Below are 10,083 nucleotides of genomic sequence, written 5' to 3' on the forward strand. Positions count from 1 at the left end.
TTGTTTACAAGCCAGTTTCTGTTACCTCCTCCTGCTGACAGAGCAAAGCCTCATTTCATCTTTTCATCTGATAGAGGTCTTACTGAAAGCAACCAGCACGGAACTAGTTTATAGCAAATGCTGTACTTGTCATTAGATTATCATTGCAAAGAGCAGGGACAGGCAATTTGTTTGTTAATGTTAAGCAACTGCAAATAAAAGACTTCTTCTAGGACCAGTCTGTAACAGAGGAGCTCTAAGCTAATCATTTTAATAAGTAGCTTAGGAGGAGTGAATGGCTCTAGTAATTAGAAATGGGCTACAGAGCAAAGAACATTGTGCTTGTGTGCCCTGTGCTGGGCTCAGCATGAAAGCTTGGCTCTCCAAAAGCCCAGTTCATCTAGCCTAGCTTTAAGCTCTCTCTACAGCATCGGGAGAGCTGTGTACAGAGAGTGCAAGGTGAAAATCCTCAGTTAACTTTGGTGCTCCAGTTGGATGCATCTAGTCCCAAGAGCATCTCAGCTCTCCCAGCTCTGTGTCACCCAGGCAAAGGATACCTGTTGCAACTTCTCTTGGGAGTGTTGAAGCATAAGTTGGACAGAAACCCAAAGCCTATGCCAAGCAGCAGAACCATCCCCTCCTTTATTTTCAGCAACTTAACATTTCGACCAGTTCTCCTGGAAGACAGTGATATCCAGGGATCAGAAAGCTAGTGGGTGGGGGGAAGCAATTCTCTCTCCTACGAGGTGGACATTCAAAGCCAAGAAGTTTCCAGTTTCTAAATGGGCAGCTCCATTTTCATATCCAGATTAAAGGGCCTAATAATAAGTGGCCTAAGTGCTGCACTGGGAATTAACCCTGTATTTTATTTACCTGGGCAGAAGGCATGCTTCTCTGGAAAGGAATTAGGCCAGTGCGTTAGACAGATCCTGCTCCTAGGTAAGGATTTGTTAGGGAAAGTTTCCCTTTGTCCTCTTGACTGGCAAATTTGTATATGCTGAAATGAAAAATTGCCTTGTGTTGGGCATGCGCTATTGTTTGCCTCAAAAGAAGGGTGAACATGGCCCATAGCACCGGGACTTATTTGCACATCTGTTCTCAGCAGCAGCTCTGCTATCTGGAAAGGTTACAGCCCTTCACCTACTCTCTTGCTCCCCACCAGGACAGCCACTGCTGCTCCCTGCTGTGGATTACCCACCTCCAGATCTGCCAACTGAGCCACTCGCATGAGATGAGTACTCCCTGGCCTGTCTCAGCCAAAGTCAATACTGAGTTAAGCACAGTTTGAATAGCTACCCTTTGCCAACCATATTTCTCGTGGTTGAAGTAGGGCAGAGGATACAGTGACGTCCAGGTAGGAGAAGGCATTGAACAGGGTAGACTGTGATCTCTGTGTAGAGCATCTGCAGCCCGAGGAGGCTACCCAAACGCACTCTCATTCAACTTACATGCATTTGTCTCCACAAAGCAGTGAAAAAGCACCGCGTTCCCAAACAGTCCTGTACCCTGACTTAATTGCAAGAGGGGAAAAATAAGTCCAACCACAAGGACAGGTAGCTGAATCACTCACAATTTATAGCCTGCAGGGATGAGCCTGGATAACCAGGGAGGCTCTTTCTGCTCTTAATACACATTGATCTATTCACTGCATGCTGAAAAGCTTCAGGATTTTATTCTGTACCAACAAACAATGCAGTCGTTTAGGTTGTACCAGATATTTACCCCCTCCCTGTCTCTCCTCAGAGACAAGAATAGTGTTATGAATGCAAAGAAAATATCTGTGAAAAACAAAGGGTCTCACAATCAGTGAAACACAAACTGAACTTAGTAGAGCAGGCCTGGAAAATCTTCGGTAACCAGTTCTCCATAAAGGTATCATACAGAGGCAACATGCATGCAATACAATATTTTGAGTTAGCTTGTTTGTTTGTTTTAGCGAAGAGAGTTATTATGAAATTACTTTGAAATGTTTACACTGAAGATGAGTTTTCTCTCTATTTATTTGTTGTTTACAAAATATGGTCATCTTTTCTCTTCATGCAGAGATCTTGATTTGTACTTGCATCCAAATCTAACAATGCTGACCCCAAAATAATTCCGTGAAGCTGCTTAATAGGACAATAACAATCAATTCCTTCAAAATAGCTGGAGAAATTAAGGACTAATAAGCCACAGAAAGATGGACCAGCTAGGGTTTAAGTGATCATCTAGTAGTTGCTAAGCCTAATTTAAATACAGGAAGAATATCACATTTCATCAGCTTCCATCTTCAGATTTAAGAGCTTCTCAAGTCCTCATTTATACCTGAAGTGTCACTGGCACATACATTAAAGCTGACAAAATCCATTTACTGCAGCAAGGTATTCAAGTTCATCTCCTTATTTTCCCCAATCATGTTAATTTTCCTTCAGTGTTCTTTGTTTATAAAAAAAAGAAACAAACAAGCACTTTGTGTTCATTATTCTGAAGTTCTTCCACAACGATTTATGTGCATTCGGGGACTGCACTTGTGAGCATTGTTGGCATTCAGTCCAACTGTACTTTAAAATCCCCAGCATATCTCATCCTCTGGACACTGCTCCTCCATAGCTCACTAAAAAAAACCCTGTAAAATAACCTGTCATCCATAAACACATTTCCTAAAAGGATGCTCAAAGTCTTCTGAAACATGCAGCCATCCAAAGTTTAAATAGTAATTAAAATTAAAAAATAAATGAGAGCTTTGTCTGAGGCTCCCAGGCATAACTGCTCAAGGAAAGTCATGTATCCTTTCCCACCCTCCCTCAGCCATGGGAAGAAACCCTGGGGGAGAACACCCACACCTTTTCCAGCATCCTCATTTTAACCCTGATGTTTTCCTAAGAAAAGAGAATCTTCCTCCGGTCATGTCTGGGAAGGAGAGACAGCAGGGCCTTACCTTATGACTTGATTCTTTGGTTTCTGACAAGGCATGTCCTCCAAAGAAAGCTCAACACTGGTCTCCTCCCTCTGCTTGGGCCCCAGGTCTCATGAAACCAGTATCCTAAGGCATCTGCCACCTTGCTTAAATGTGTCTGAAACTGGTCAGTTTGGACAGACGTTCTTGGCGAAGGACAGGAGGGAGTCAGACACAGAAAGCAATTTCATACCAGCCTCACATCCTCAACACACAGGCTTAAAAAAATATTTTTTTTCAGAGTCCTTCTCTTTAGGGAAAGATTATTTTCTCCCTACATTGACATATCCCCATGCAGCCATTTACTCTTCAGAGAGCCTGTCAGAGAGGTCAGACCAGCCCATCCCAGCAGACATCCTAAGAAAAGCAAAGAAACCTTTAAAATAGTGTCAATTGATCACCACGTCTCAACCCCCCAACTAGAACAACCACAGCACCTTACAACAGCTGAAATACTGGACTGAGTCCCTCACTGTTGTTAATTAGTTGCCTTCCGTTGATTTATACTTGCTGTCATCTGCTCCAGTCTAGCCGTATTTTCAGCACTGCTAAGAACACACTCCTGGTAAAAAGCTTCGGAAATTCCCTGTGGTAACGCAACCCTTTTTCATTCAGCTATCATATCTGCACGTATAAATCCCAATGTTTCTGCACCAGCACTCATGAGCACTGCATGACCGTCCCTGGCATCCCAGCACCACCTCAGTCCCTCTGCAGGAGGCTGCTCACTTTCTTCCGTTCCCTTATACCTGTACCCCCACCTTTGCCCAAACTCACCTGGCTCTTGCAGGGAGCTCTGCTTATCTCTTCTACGTCTTTCTTTGGCTTTTCTTCCTTCAGAGGAGGGGCAGTTGGGAAGCCAGCAATCAGATGGACTTGAAAATGGGTCATTGTTGGAATTTTTCACCCTCAAAGATCTGTAAAGTAGGTTAAATCTTATTTTTTTTTACCCCCTGGTGGTTGTACTTCTGTGTGGATGAAAGCCTACAGGGGACCTGAATAGCGGGCATGTGTACCACCCGTACCTCATACCGTGCATTGCTTTGAGCATAGACCTGACTCTAAAGCCTTACACTACATCCTGTGTCCTGTTAACCGTGCCCATCAATTCCTATGGCTCAAAGCACTGGTGCATTCCATCTTCTCTATCACCTCCCTGCTGTGTCTCCTCCATCACAGACCATGGTTCTCCAAAACATTCATTGCTGTCTCAAGCCTGAGCTTGCTGCTTCCCCTCACTTCGCAAGCCTTGCCAGGACCTCTCTCAGTCAGTCATGCAGTCTGACAGCAGCGTACAGGGGCATACCTGCACAGTTTCATGCTGATGGGCTGCTTCGGCCTTCTGGACGATTCCCAAACAAGTGGGAGAACACCAAAGACACAGTTTGCTTGCAAAAATGGTGCTAGTATGGGCCAGTAAATTTCATTCACAGGGGGGAAAAAAAACTAAACAAAAACCAACCAAAAACCACAAAACAAAAGGATCTTTTTCCACCTTAATTGTTCTTTTTTACAGCCAATTTCCTGCTTCCTTTTCCTTTTTTTTTTTTTTCCCCCCCTCTGCCTTTATTCAGGGCTCTTCTCTTCCTGCTGTCTCAGGAACCAAACCATTATGTTCAGTAGATCTATCTACACGTCTGAAGATAAGCACCAACAGAACTGCTTGTAAAATCAGCACCCTGAAGAGATGAGATCATTTCACACATGCTGTTTGTTTCCTGTTATACTGGGGAATTTACAGTGGCTGCTGGCCACTATAAATACTGAACTGGCAAGAGGTGTTTCTCGTATATTTTACTTTAATATTCATTGCTGCATTTTTGTCCTGAGAGTAATTTGATTTGTTGTAATTGATTTGGGTGGGGTTTCACTCCTAATTAACTGTTGTTACGATGGAATGATGCAATCCTTGTTCACAAACCAGAGCCGAGAAATGAAATTCAGAACAGGGTAATAGCAGGAGGATGGAGGAGAGCCTTACCTACTGGGTAGGCCAAGCGATGGGCTGTGAAGCCAATCAGCCATGGCATTGATTGGCGCTGCTCACATTAGTGGTGTGAGTGGACATGCTCAATCTTCCCACGCTTGTGGTCAGCACCCTGCAAAATTAATTTTTTTTTTAAGACTTATTAAAAAGGACATACATCAAGAAGAGCTCCTGAGTGATGTTTTGGCAGACCTTGCCTTTTACTGGTGATTGCACAAATCTTCCCATCACTAGATCTAGTAGTGGAAGGGCGAGGCCATAGAGCTCTACAAACACACATGCGCTGCCATCTCTGGAAAATCCTCCGCTTGCAGTCAGAGCCTCCATCTGCACAAGGGCACATGCACGGCAGAAGGAAAGATAGGGCTTGTGGAGAGAAAAAACATCCCAGCTGCCCCCTAGCCAATCTTGATTTACTTTTGGATGCTGAAGGCCAGGAGCAAACACTGAAACACAGGCTAGAAGTGAAAGAATCTCTCACCATTACTCTGTCTGTCAGGCCAATGCATTTACCTTTGTTAACTGGAATGCATGCTGTTATTTCTCTGCTTGCTTATTTTCACGAGACCATTGACAATGCTTAAAATTCCTTAGCTGGAACTCTTTTCAGTTGTGAACCTTGATTTTGGGAGGGGACTGAAACCAGGAATCACATGAATTCTTCAAGAAAACATGAATCCTGAGTCTTATTTTGGAGATGCCTTTTGAGAAAATTGTTGTACAAGTCAGAAGGTGTCCATCAGCCCAGGCTTGAGATGAAAAGACTTTTATCAACAGCACTCTAAAACTCTCCCCTGCATTTGCAATACTGTTGCAGCTGCGGCAGTACTGATACACGGCATGTTCTGTTAGTCTTTTCTTGGTATTTCTACCTTGATCAGATAATAAGAAATGCAAAAGCATCTATGTGTATTACTTGAATAACTGAAGTAGGTGTTATTGCTCACAAATAGTACCTAGTTTCCCCTGAATTTTTGGTTTTTTTTCATGGAGAAACCAGGCAGTGAAAACTAGATGTTTTAATCAAACCAGAAAATGTGTGTATTTAGCAATGATTTTGGTATGTTTTTTGGCACCCCATGGTTCAGATGCTGTGGGATGTCATTCTCTTCTGCAGAAAAGGCTCTAAGTTAGTTTTTATGATGCACCAAGGTCAGGACTCCTACGATGCCACTGCCCGCCCCCAGGAGTCATCAAGGGTGGCTAAGTAGATCGACTCTGGGTGCCTAATTTTTCCTGCTTAGCCCAGAATTGCAATTTCCATGAGGCAAAATAGAAGTATTTCTAAATTAATGTCTTTATGGATTTAAGCCAAAATATTTCTGTTTTCCACTAGAATATTCTAATACTCAGATTTCCACAGGGGGAAAAATAATCTCTGCTGAAAAAAACCCCACATTTTTTCAATCAGTCCTAGTAACTAGCTCTGGGCACAATCTTCCCTTACCTGGAATGAATGATATTTTGAAAGGTCTTTTTCCTTTAGTTTCAAACAGATAAGCTGAGCTGAGCTAAGATAATGGTAAGCTTTCCTCAAATCACAGCCTCCATGTCATTATCCATTTTTTTCCTTTTATGGAGATGTCCAGGTGAGGAAAAGATAGTTGTCTTTATCTGAAACACAAATGGAGTTACAAGGAAGTAGTAGTAACATTAACAAACTATTCAAGCCATGTGTAGTATGGAGCATAAATGATGCTTTCGTGTTGGCAAAATATCTCTTCTGATCTTGGCTTTCAAAATGTGGTGTGCTTGTGGAGGAGGCACATAGTAAGTAAACGCACACACCCTTGTTCTATTTCGGACCTGAAAAAATGCTGCTTAAGTAAATAAGAGGAAACCATTTCGACTCCTGTGAGAGGCTGATCCTCTCTCTCGTGCTCTTTCTTATTTCCTTTTGCCCCCCCAATTCCTTAATAAAAGATGGCCACACTGGTGTTAACAATATTCCCAGCATACCCAATGGCAATACTGAGGAGATCTATACGCTGATATTAACATTAATTGGCAACATTGCCCCTGATGGACAAGCTATTATCTTCCTAAGTTTTAGTTGTCTCAGTCTGAATACTTATCTTTATCCACCTGGTAAAGTCAAGGTCCCACTCTAGTGTTTTGTCCCACAGAGGGTGATTTATTTGATAATATGGTTTCAAACACAATTTCTTCCTAAATTATCCTATCCATTCCATTATTTCTTTTCTATTATCTTGAAACTCCAAAAGACTAGGTAAAAAAATTAGATGCCAAATTCACTGTAAGTTTAGAAACTCAGGCTGACATCTCTAAATCCCTTTGATGAGATTCTGTGATGTCCTTCTGTCTTTCCAATTAACTTCGAGTGGTGTAGTGGTGATAAAAAGATTTGGTCAGTATTTGTCTTCCAGATGTCGCGTAAATACAAGTATCTGTATTTCATCTACACTTACGCTTTGTTGCAGTAGCAATGGATATTTTTTTATTTGATAAAGGTCATGCCTACTTCCTTTCCACACCACAAAGACACATTCTGTATGTGTGGAGAGTGTTGTGATTAAACAAAAATTAAAATAGACTGGAACAGGTACTAGTCAAAGATGCTCTTGGGGAAAGCAGTTACGTTTGTATTATCAGGACAGCCAAGTCTTTAATGCTGTGATACTGTCATAGCAATTGAAAGCTAAGCCACTTTATAAACATTAAATTCTTAAGGAAGTGGAAATTCATGTTGTACTAGTTTCTGAACGTTACTTCCACCTGTCACTTAGATCCTGAACGTACAGTCTCTGAACGGCAAAGGACTTTTCCAATATGAAGATGTAGATGTCAGGATTTTCCTTGTAGCTCTGTATAAGAAGATCAATTTTTGTGGCTCTGGTTTTCTCCTGAAAGATATGTAAACTGCTGTCCTCTTAGCATCATCTGCTCACAAGAAGAGATCTGGGGCCCTGTTCTGTTGTTGCATATCTTAATTAACATCTAGCATGCAACTGCTAGCAAAAATAAGCAAGAAACATTTCCCTATTGCCTAAGGAACATCTATTTGAGGCCAACACTGTCTGTTGACCAAAGCTCATTATCTGACAACAAGGCCAAAAAGCAAATCAATTTTGTCTAGCTAGCATAATAGCAAGCAGGCTACAGTGTGCATCCTGCAAGACTGCACCCTTGGCCCTGTTCACTAGACTTTGCTCAAGACAAGCCATTACAGAACAGGCATAAAGGCTGGCATATTGGCAGCTTGAGACCTCTGCAAAAATACCTACTGCACCATCCCAGAAACAGAAAAAGGATCAGTCCTATGGAAATGTCCTTTTAGTCTTCATATGCATAGAGTTACTCATAAAGGGACCTCTGACTTGACTGACCGGCATGTGAGCACCTGCCTGAAGGGCAGCTCTTAAAAGCCGCATAGCACACGTGTTTTTCACTAACACAACCCCTGGCTGTAGCTAGTTCATTCCTTTCCATATACTGACCATGAAGGGCTGAGTCCATTTAGCTGTGTAGTGCTGAGTGAAACGCCGTTTCTTTGTTACTGCCTTAAAAGCTGTGAAATAATGCCTTACTATTTCTTCTTCTGTGTGGTGAGAGCCCTTCTCAACTTTCAGGCAACATCTTGCAGACAGCCAAGAAGAGATCTGTGTGTTCAACATCCTGTAATAACTTGAAATCTTTGCTTTGCTTCGAACTCGCAGCTTTCTCAAGAGCAGGGTCATTGTACTGAAACAGAAGAGAGCAAAGCTCCAAGCTATCAAGCAGAGTACAACCAGATTACGAAGAAATGAAATTCATCAATACAGTGCCCTCTTGGTCAAAAGTTCAGTAAGAGAGAAGGGAGCTGTACGGTGCACCCATCTCCTTTTAATTGGCTTGGAGCTGGTTCCTACCACGCTCAAGCAGATGTGGTGTCAACAGAAGTCATGCAAAGGCAGAAACTTTTAATTATTTTAAAATAGCCTGCTTCATCTTGGGGAGCTGTAGTTAGGACTTGACAGGGAAAGAGAAAAAAAAAGAAAAAGAGAGAATGGGCTAATATTTGCTGGAATAAATCTCTGAATTTGCTTCCAAAACTTTTGTGTCCAACTTCTATTAATGCAAAAGGTAAGTTGTTCAGCAGCACATAAGAAGAAATGAAAATGCTGTAAACATTTTTGCAACCATGAGTATTTGTGGCAGAAGCATTGTGCGACTACATGGGATTTATTTACATCCTTTTCTTAAAAAATTGCATCTACCTAGAGAGGGAAGAGGCATCATACAATTTGTCACAAACCACGAAACAACTAGCTATATATTGGATATTTGAACCATTTGTTATAAGGCAGAAGTTAGACTGAAATACCTTCACATATATATGACAACCATTACTTCCTGAGCAGTCATAATCTCTCCTAGATAACTGATGAACAAACAGCAGCTAAGGCAGTTAAACCTGTTACTCACCATGAGTAGGTCTGCGATGGATAACATTGGTTAGGATTGTTTGCATTACCCTCAATCTTCCATAAAGCTGATACGGGAAAGCAGAGAGAGACACACGCTTTTGCTTAGATACAATTGCTGTTCTCTGAGCCTTTCCTTCCCATCTGAAAAGGGCTCAACATGGCCAGCGAGGAGTTACTGCCACAGGGCAAATAGGTATTGGCAGGCTGAGTCCTGGGTGGCAGGGAGAGTCCAGGAGACACTGAAATGATAGAAAGAAAAAAAAATTAAAAATCTGAAGACACAGAAAGGGACCCTGTAGTTCTTTTTGCAACCAGAAAGCAACAAAAAGTTGCTGGTCAGAAAGGAAACCCTCTGCAAGGACACCCTATACAGGGCAGAAATATTTTTATAAACCTTGTCTACTGAATTTTCTCTTTTAAAAATGTCACAGTTGTAGCTCCATGTCTAACAAAGCCCAAATGCTGAGAATAAAAGCCCTAAGATGTGTCTGGGATCTGCTCCTTTAAAGCCACAGTGCAGGAAAACTCATCTTGGAGATGAGTCCATTGTGGGACCAATCACAGGCTCATCATATGGTCACATGGCAAGTACAAAACTTTGCTCATGTAACGATGAACATCTCTAGGTCTTAGTATGGACCAAAATGTGCAACAAATGCATAATTAAATGTTGTGAAAAACCAAAAACAACTTTCACTCTACTATCCTGTTAAAAGTGCTTCCTAATGCTGATTCGGCATTTCTCTCAAATATTT

This window comes from Gymnogyps californianus, chromosome 4 (genome assembly GCF_018139145.2).
Source record: "Gymnogyps californianus isolate 813 chromosome 4, ASM1813914v2, whole genome shotgun sequence".
Taxonomy (NCBI): Eukaryota; Metazoa; Chordata; class Aves; order Accipitriformes; family Cathartidae; genus Gymnogyps; species Gymnogyps californianus.